Source organism: Hyla sarda, chromosome 1, assembly GCF_029499605.1.
Source record: "Hyla sarda isolate aHylSar1 chromosome 1, aHylSar1.hap1, whole genome shotgun sequence".
Lineage (NCBI taxonomy): Eukaryota > Metazoa > Chordata > Amphibia > Anura > Hylidae > Hyla > Hyla sarda.
This window is the reverse complement of record NC_079189.1, coordinates 83761319-83768480: the sequence shown is the minus strand read 5'-3', so window position 1 is coordinate 83768480 and position 7162 is coordinate 83761319.

Here is a 7162-nt window from a genome sequence, read left to right as displayed (position 1 = left end):
CAGTCATGGCAGAGTGCATCAGAGTCACCTAAGACTTTAAGACCTATGCCATTACTTGGCAGAATAAGCCACTGCAAGATGTCTCAGAGAACAAAAAGATTGGGCAGTTGAAATCTAACATGTCAGATCCTTCTCCTCCCCAATGCCATCTGTTGGTGAAGACTTAGGAGGCCACCATACACATTAAAAGGTAGGCTGCTCCCACACAAAATTGGCTGATTCGTCTGTTTATTTTCTAATGTGTATCTTGGTCTTACGGCTTGTTTTAATAGGGTCTATAGGCCAACTCACCCTCAAGAAAGAAATTCGATTTTGGTGTCCTATGATGATCAGGTGTACCTGATCAAACACCTTTTTACAATTTCCTGATATGCCCTCCCCCCATTCCTGATATATGTGGGTTTATAGTTTATCTGACAATTCAGCGAATCAGTCAAATTGGCGGGAACTTAAATTTAATAATGGAAGTGACTATGAGGAGATGGGCGGGACTTAATGTTGTACATTGAGGGGCGTATCTGCCTAATATACATACCTCCTTACCAGGGGCTGTCACAGACAGCAGAGAATGTGCCTGGGCCCCCCAATCCATTGTGCTGCATGGGATCAAGAGTGAAATGCTGCCCCCACCCCAAAAAAAAAAAAGTACTATGCCATAAAATTGCACTGCAACTCACATTAATCTGCAATAGGTAGGCAGCAGATCCCCCACATTAGGTACCATAGTTTCCCCACATTAGGTAGCATAGATTCCCCACATTAGGTAGTCTAGTTTCCCACATTAGGTAGCATAGTTTCCCCACATTAGGTAGCATAGATTCCCCACATTAGGTATCATAGTTTCCCCACATTGGGTAGCATAGTTTACGCACATTATGTTTCATAGTTTCCCCACATTAGGTAGCATAGATTCCCCAAATTAGGTAGCATAGTTTCCCCACATTAGATAGCATACTTTCCCCCACATTAGGTAGCATAGATTCCCCACATTAGGTAGCATGGTTTCGCCACATTAGGCAGCATAGATTCACCACATCAGGTAGCAGTTTCCCCACATTAGGTAGCATAGTTTCCCCACATTAGGTAGCAGTTTCCCAACATTAGGTAGCAGTTTCCCCACATTAGGTAGCATAGATTCCCAACATTAGGTAGCAGTTTCCCCACATTAGGTAGCATAGTTTCCCCACATTAGGTAGCAGTTTCCCCACATTAGGTAGCATAGCCCCAGACAGACAGACACAGACACACATAGATACAATTACCTGGCCTGCGCTACTTACATCTGCCTGCGGGGACTTCCTGGCGGAGGTGCACGCTATAAGGGACGTCATCGCACGCGCCAACATCATGCGTGGCACTTGCGATGCAATACTCACCGCACGCACGTCTGCCAGAAAGTCCCGCCAGGCAGACGTAAGTAGCAGTTACTAACTAGCAGTTTAGTGACAGGGCAAGACTGGTTGCCCCATCATATGGGAATTTCCCCTTCCCAGGTGCCCGGAAATCACCTGCCCGGCGCCCGGAACTGCATGTCTTGAGTGTCAGGTGATACAAATTCCACATTGCTTGCACCGGGTCCCATGTGTAACACTCACAGAGATAGTAGATCTGCTGTACCTGTGTGGATGATGGCTTGGGCCATGTCAGGGAGCAGAGTCTAAGGTGCCGCTGGTTTTCACCAGAGCCTGCCGCAAAGCGGGATGGACTTGCTGCGGCAGGCAGCACCCAGGTCGCTTTGCGGTGGACTTGCTGCGGCAGGGAGGGATCTGACAAGTCGTGGTCATGAAAGCAGATGGTCAGGGCAGGCGGAACAGGTACGTGATCAGGAACGTAGCAGGAGGTCAATAGGAAGGCGGCACAGGAGCAAGGTAAGGTCACGGAACAATAGGTCAGAACACAGGTAGGCAAACAGGAAAACGTTTTCTCAATGGCACTAGGGCAAACAGAGATCAGTCAACAGGTAGAAGGAGGTGCAAAAACTTATGTGGAAGGGACAGGTGCAATTACTAATTAGGGCGCACTGGCCCTTTAAATCTCAGAGCTTCAGCGCGTGCGTGCTTTAGGAGGCAGGGACGCGTGCTCCAGAGAACAGAGCCAGCGGGGAAGTCAGCAGGAGCAGAAGGTAAGTGACGGCCCATGCGGGCGCGAATCCCGGGCCCGCCGGAGGAAGCAGGAGGAGAGCGCTCATGGCCAGAGTGAGTAGCCGGAGCACTCAGTACAACAGTAACCCCCCTTTTGTCTCCCCCTCCTTTTGAGTCTTAAAAATTTTATGAGCAAGTCGTGGTCCAGAATATTCTCCTCCAGCTCCCATGACCTCTCCTCGGGACCGAACCCCTTCCAGTCTACTAAAAAAAATCGTTTCCCCCTTACAGTCTTAGCTGCAAAATTTCTTTTACTTCAAAATATCCAAGGAGCCAGAGACTGGATAGGAAACAATATGCTTTTGTGAAAAGCATTTAAAGACCACAGGAGGAGGGAGACATGAAAATTATTTGGGATATGTAATGAGGGAGGCAGATGGAGCTTGTAAGACACAGGATTGATTCTGTGCAAAACCTCAAATGGTCCCAGGAAGCGAGGACCCAACTTATAACTGGGAACCCTAAAACGAACACACTTAGAGGAGAGCCAAACTTTGTCACCAGGAGAGAAAGTTGGAGGAGGTCTTCTCTTCTTATCCACTTGAGACTTCATACGGGAAGAGGCGCGAATCAAGGAATGGCGGATTCAAGACAATGTGAGTCGGGCGGCCATGTAGGTGAAAAATATGTTGGCAAGGTACAGGAATGAAATGAGCCTAATTAGAGAATTGATCGACCACCACCCAGATAACTGTATTATTGCAGGAAGATGGAAGATCAGTAATTAATTCCATAGCAATGTGAGTCCAAGGAGTTTCCGGAATGGGCAAAGGTTGTAGGAGACCAGCAGGTCTCTGTCGTGGAGCCTTGTGACGGGCACAGGTAACAGAGGAACGGACAAAATCGGTGACATCGCGTTCAAGGTGAGGCCACCAGTAATGCCGAGAGATAAGTTGAATGGACTTTCATACTCCAGGGTGACCAGCCAGCAAAGAAGTATGTCCCCAAAATTTTGCAGGCACAAAAGATTTCCCAGGTGGGACTTGCTGAAGATTGGCAGGGGCTGAAGAAATCAATTGCTCAGGAGGAATAATATACCTTGGTGTGGAGTCCAATCCTACCACATCGGAGGACCTAGAAAGAGCATTGGCTCTGACGGTTTTGTTCGCAGGGCAGAAATGAATAAAGAAATTAAATCTGGAAAAGAAAAGAGACCATCTAGCCTGTCGAGGGTTCAGTCGCTGAGCAGATTGAAGATATAGGAAACTCTTATGGTCTGAATAGATGCTGATCGGGTGAGAAGAACCTTCTAATAAATGTCGCCACTCTTCCAAGGCAAGTTTAATTGGAAGGAGTTCCCAATCTCCAATAGAGTAGTTCCTCTCTTTCTGCAGGCGAGAAAGTCTTAGAGAAGAAACCACAGGTTAAAATCTTGCCCTTGGAGTTTTTCTGAGTTAAAACGGCACCTGCTCCTATGGATGATGCATTTCCAAAGCAAAGGGTTTTTCTGGATCTGGTCTAGATAGGATAGGTGCAGAGGCAAATGCAGACTTTAATCGAGTGAAGGCCAAGACTTAGGGTTACAGTTTTTCATAGTGAGAGCCACAATCGGAGCAACCAAGAAAGTTGAACAGCCCGTAGGCCAGTAGGACGAGGCCAATTCAACACAGCAGTCAGTTTGCCAGGATCCATCTGAAGACCTTGATGGGAAACAAAGTAACCCAGGAACAGCAGACTTGATCTTTCGAATAGGCATTTCTCAAGTTTGGCGTAAAGATGATTCTCCCGGAGGCACTGTAGGACCAGACGGACATGAGAGCGATGCTCCTCCAAATTGGGTGAGAAGATTAAGATGTCATCAAGGTACACCACTACACACGAGTAGAGAAGATCTCGGAAGATATCGTTGACAAATTCTTGGAAGTCTGCTGAAGCGTTGCAGAGACCAAAAGGCATCATGAGATACTCAAAGTGTCCATCTCGGGTATTAAAGGCCATCTTCCATTCGTCCCCTTCACGGATACGAATAAGATTATATGCTCCCCGCAAATCCAACTTGGAGAAGACCTTGACTCCCTGAAGACAATCAAAAAGTTCCAAAATCAGAGGAAGAGGATAGCGATTTTTGATCGTAATCTTGTTTAGTCCCCTGTAGTCAATGCAATACAAAGAAGAATCCAGCTCCGGCAGGAGATGAGGACTTTAAAATAAAGCCCTTCTGGAGGTTCTTGTGAATATATTTTGCCATGACTTGTGTCTCAGGAACTGATAAAGGATAGATTCTTCCACGGGGAGGCGTAGTCCCAGGCTGTAAGTCAATGGGACAGTCGTATGGACGATGTGGTGGAAGAATCTCGGCCTACTTTTCGCAGGATACATCTGAATAATCTTGATATGGAAGAGGCAGGCCTGGCATTGAAGAAGGTGGTGAGACAAACTTAAGCAGGGTAGACTCAAGACAGTGATTTTGGAAATAAGGTCCCCACCGGATGACCTCACCAGTGGAGAGTGACGTTGAAGCCAAGGAAGACCGAGAAAAAGCTTTGAAGTACAATTAGGAAGCACATAGAACTCAATCTTTTCCTTATGTAACACGCCTACTTGCATAATGAGAGGTTTAGGGCGAAATAGCACCATACAGTTCAGGTTTTCTCCATTGACAGAAGAAATGTACAAAGGCTTAGGAAGCCGAGACACAGGGAGACCATAATTATGGACCAAGGAGGCATCAATAAAATCTACAGTGGAACCAGAGTCCAAAAAGGCAGAAGCGGAGAAAGATGTATTGGCAGGAGTATAAACTAGAACAGGCATGGTCAAACGAGGAGAGGTAGTATTCACACCCAGGGACGCCTCAACCACGTGTCCTAGGTGGGAGCATTTCCCGGACACTGAGGACGTATAGTACAGTCTTTGAGAAAGTGCTCCAGACTGGCACAATATAGGAACAAATTCCCATTATGTCTACAGGATCTTTCCAGCTGAGTAGGCGAAAGCCTCATCGTTCCAAGCCAGTTCAGAGGCAAGAGTGTGGAATTGAACCACGTAGTCGCTAACGGAGGAGTTCCCTTGGCTGAGGTTCAGAAGAGCCGTCTCGGCTGAGGAGGCTTGTGCGGGTTCTTCAAATACAATGTGGAATTAAGCTAGGGAGGCCGGCAGGTAAGAGGAGACCAGGTCATTACGATCCCAGAGAGGAGTAGCCCAGGCCAAGGCTTTTCTGGACAATAGACTGACCACAAACGCCACTTTAGCTCGCTCCGTCTGGAACTGATCAGCCATGAGCTCCAAATGCATAGAGCACGAAGAGTCACAAAGCCTCTACACAACTTAGGATCTCCTTCATACTTTGTGGGCAAGGGTAAACTAAGCTTGGATCCAGAAGGAGCTGCAGGTACAGGAGGAGAAACAGGAGCAGGTTGGGGCTGCAGTTGCTGTTGTTGCTGCTGAGCGGCAAGAAGTTGTTGCATTATGGCAGACAATTGAGTCAGTTGTTGCGCCTGATGAGCTAACTGCTGCGACTGTTGAGCCACAACGGTAGAAAGATTCGAGACATCAGGCAGAAACACTCCAGTGTGATCCATGGCCGGATCTAACTATAACACTGTACCTGTGTGGATGATGGCTTGGGCCGTGTCAGGGAGCGGAGTCTAAGGTGCCGCTGGTTTTCACCAGAGCCCACCGCAAAGCAGTATGGACTTGCTGCGGCAGGCAGCACCCAGGTCGCTACCCCTGACACGACTGATCCACACAGACTGCTGAGGAGGTACGTGACACAGGAGGGATCTGGCAACTCATGGGCAGGAAAGCAGATGGTCAGGGCAGGCGGCACAGGTACATGATCAGGAACGTAGCAGGAGGTGAATAGGAAGGTGGCACAGGAGCAAGGTCAGGTCACGGAACAATAGGTCAGAACACAGGTAGGCAATCAGAAAAACGCTTTCTCAATGGCACTAGGGCAAACAAACATCCAGCAACAGGTAGAAGGTGGTGCATTAACCTATAAGGAAGGGACAGGTGCAATTACTAATTAGGGCGCACCTAGGAGGTGGGGGCATGGGGGTCAGAGAACAGAGGCAGTGGGGAAGTCAGCAGGAGCAGAAGGTAAATGAGGGCCTGAGATTCGCATGCAGGCGCGTCCCGCGATGCGAATCCCGGGCCCGCCGAAGGAAGCTGGAGGAGAGCGCTCACGGCCAGAGTGAGTTGCCAGATCGCTCAGCCCAACACCATGGTAGGGCTGGCCCAGCGTGTGAGGGGGCCCGCCGCCCTTTAAAAGCTTGGCCCCTGTGCAGCTGGACCGGCTGCACAGGCGATATGTCCGCCCCTGCTCCTGACTGAATAATCCTGCCCATCACCCGATATTTACTACCATTAGTTAAATTGAGGTCACGCCCATCTGACTGATTTTCTGAGTTGGAAGAGGAACTATAAACCCAAATATTTCGGGAACGGAAAGGCTTATCAAGAAAATAAACAAAGATGTGTGATCGGGAAAACCTATCCTATTTAATGATAATGCAATCTCCTTTTTGGGGGGGAGGAGGTTGCCACAGGTCCTCTTTAATCTATGCAGCACCATAACTTGTCCTATGAGGAATCTTTATCTAAGTCGAGGATCTTGTAGACATAAGACTTCACGAGGCAATGATCACAGTTGACACAATCCATGTTCTTTGTTGGAGAAATGTTTATGCTACAGGGCATCCGACAAATACATTAGTAACTTATTACAACCATTCTTCTTTAGATTAAAAGAAATTTTTTCAGCTATGCCATGTTCAGTTTTTTCCATTCCCCATCTAAACCACACATCCTGTTTCCATGGAATCAGGATTAGTATGTGGCATAGTGAGATGGCAAGGTGAGCTGCAGGTCAGGTGAGATACGGATTACATTCTGGCGGGATCATAGCAACCATGCTTTAAAGTCATAAGAGGAAGGAAGTTGTGTAAAAACTTTAATTGGCAATAAAATCTGTGGGGGTGTACGTCATTTCATTGTTAATTTCCTGGAATAATCTTGCATCATCTGTTCGCAGGTAACATATTGATTCTTTCTGCCACTAGTCTAACAGGATATTGCTA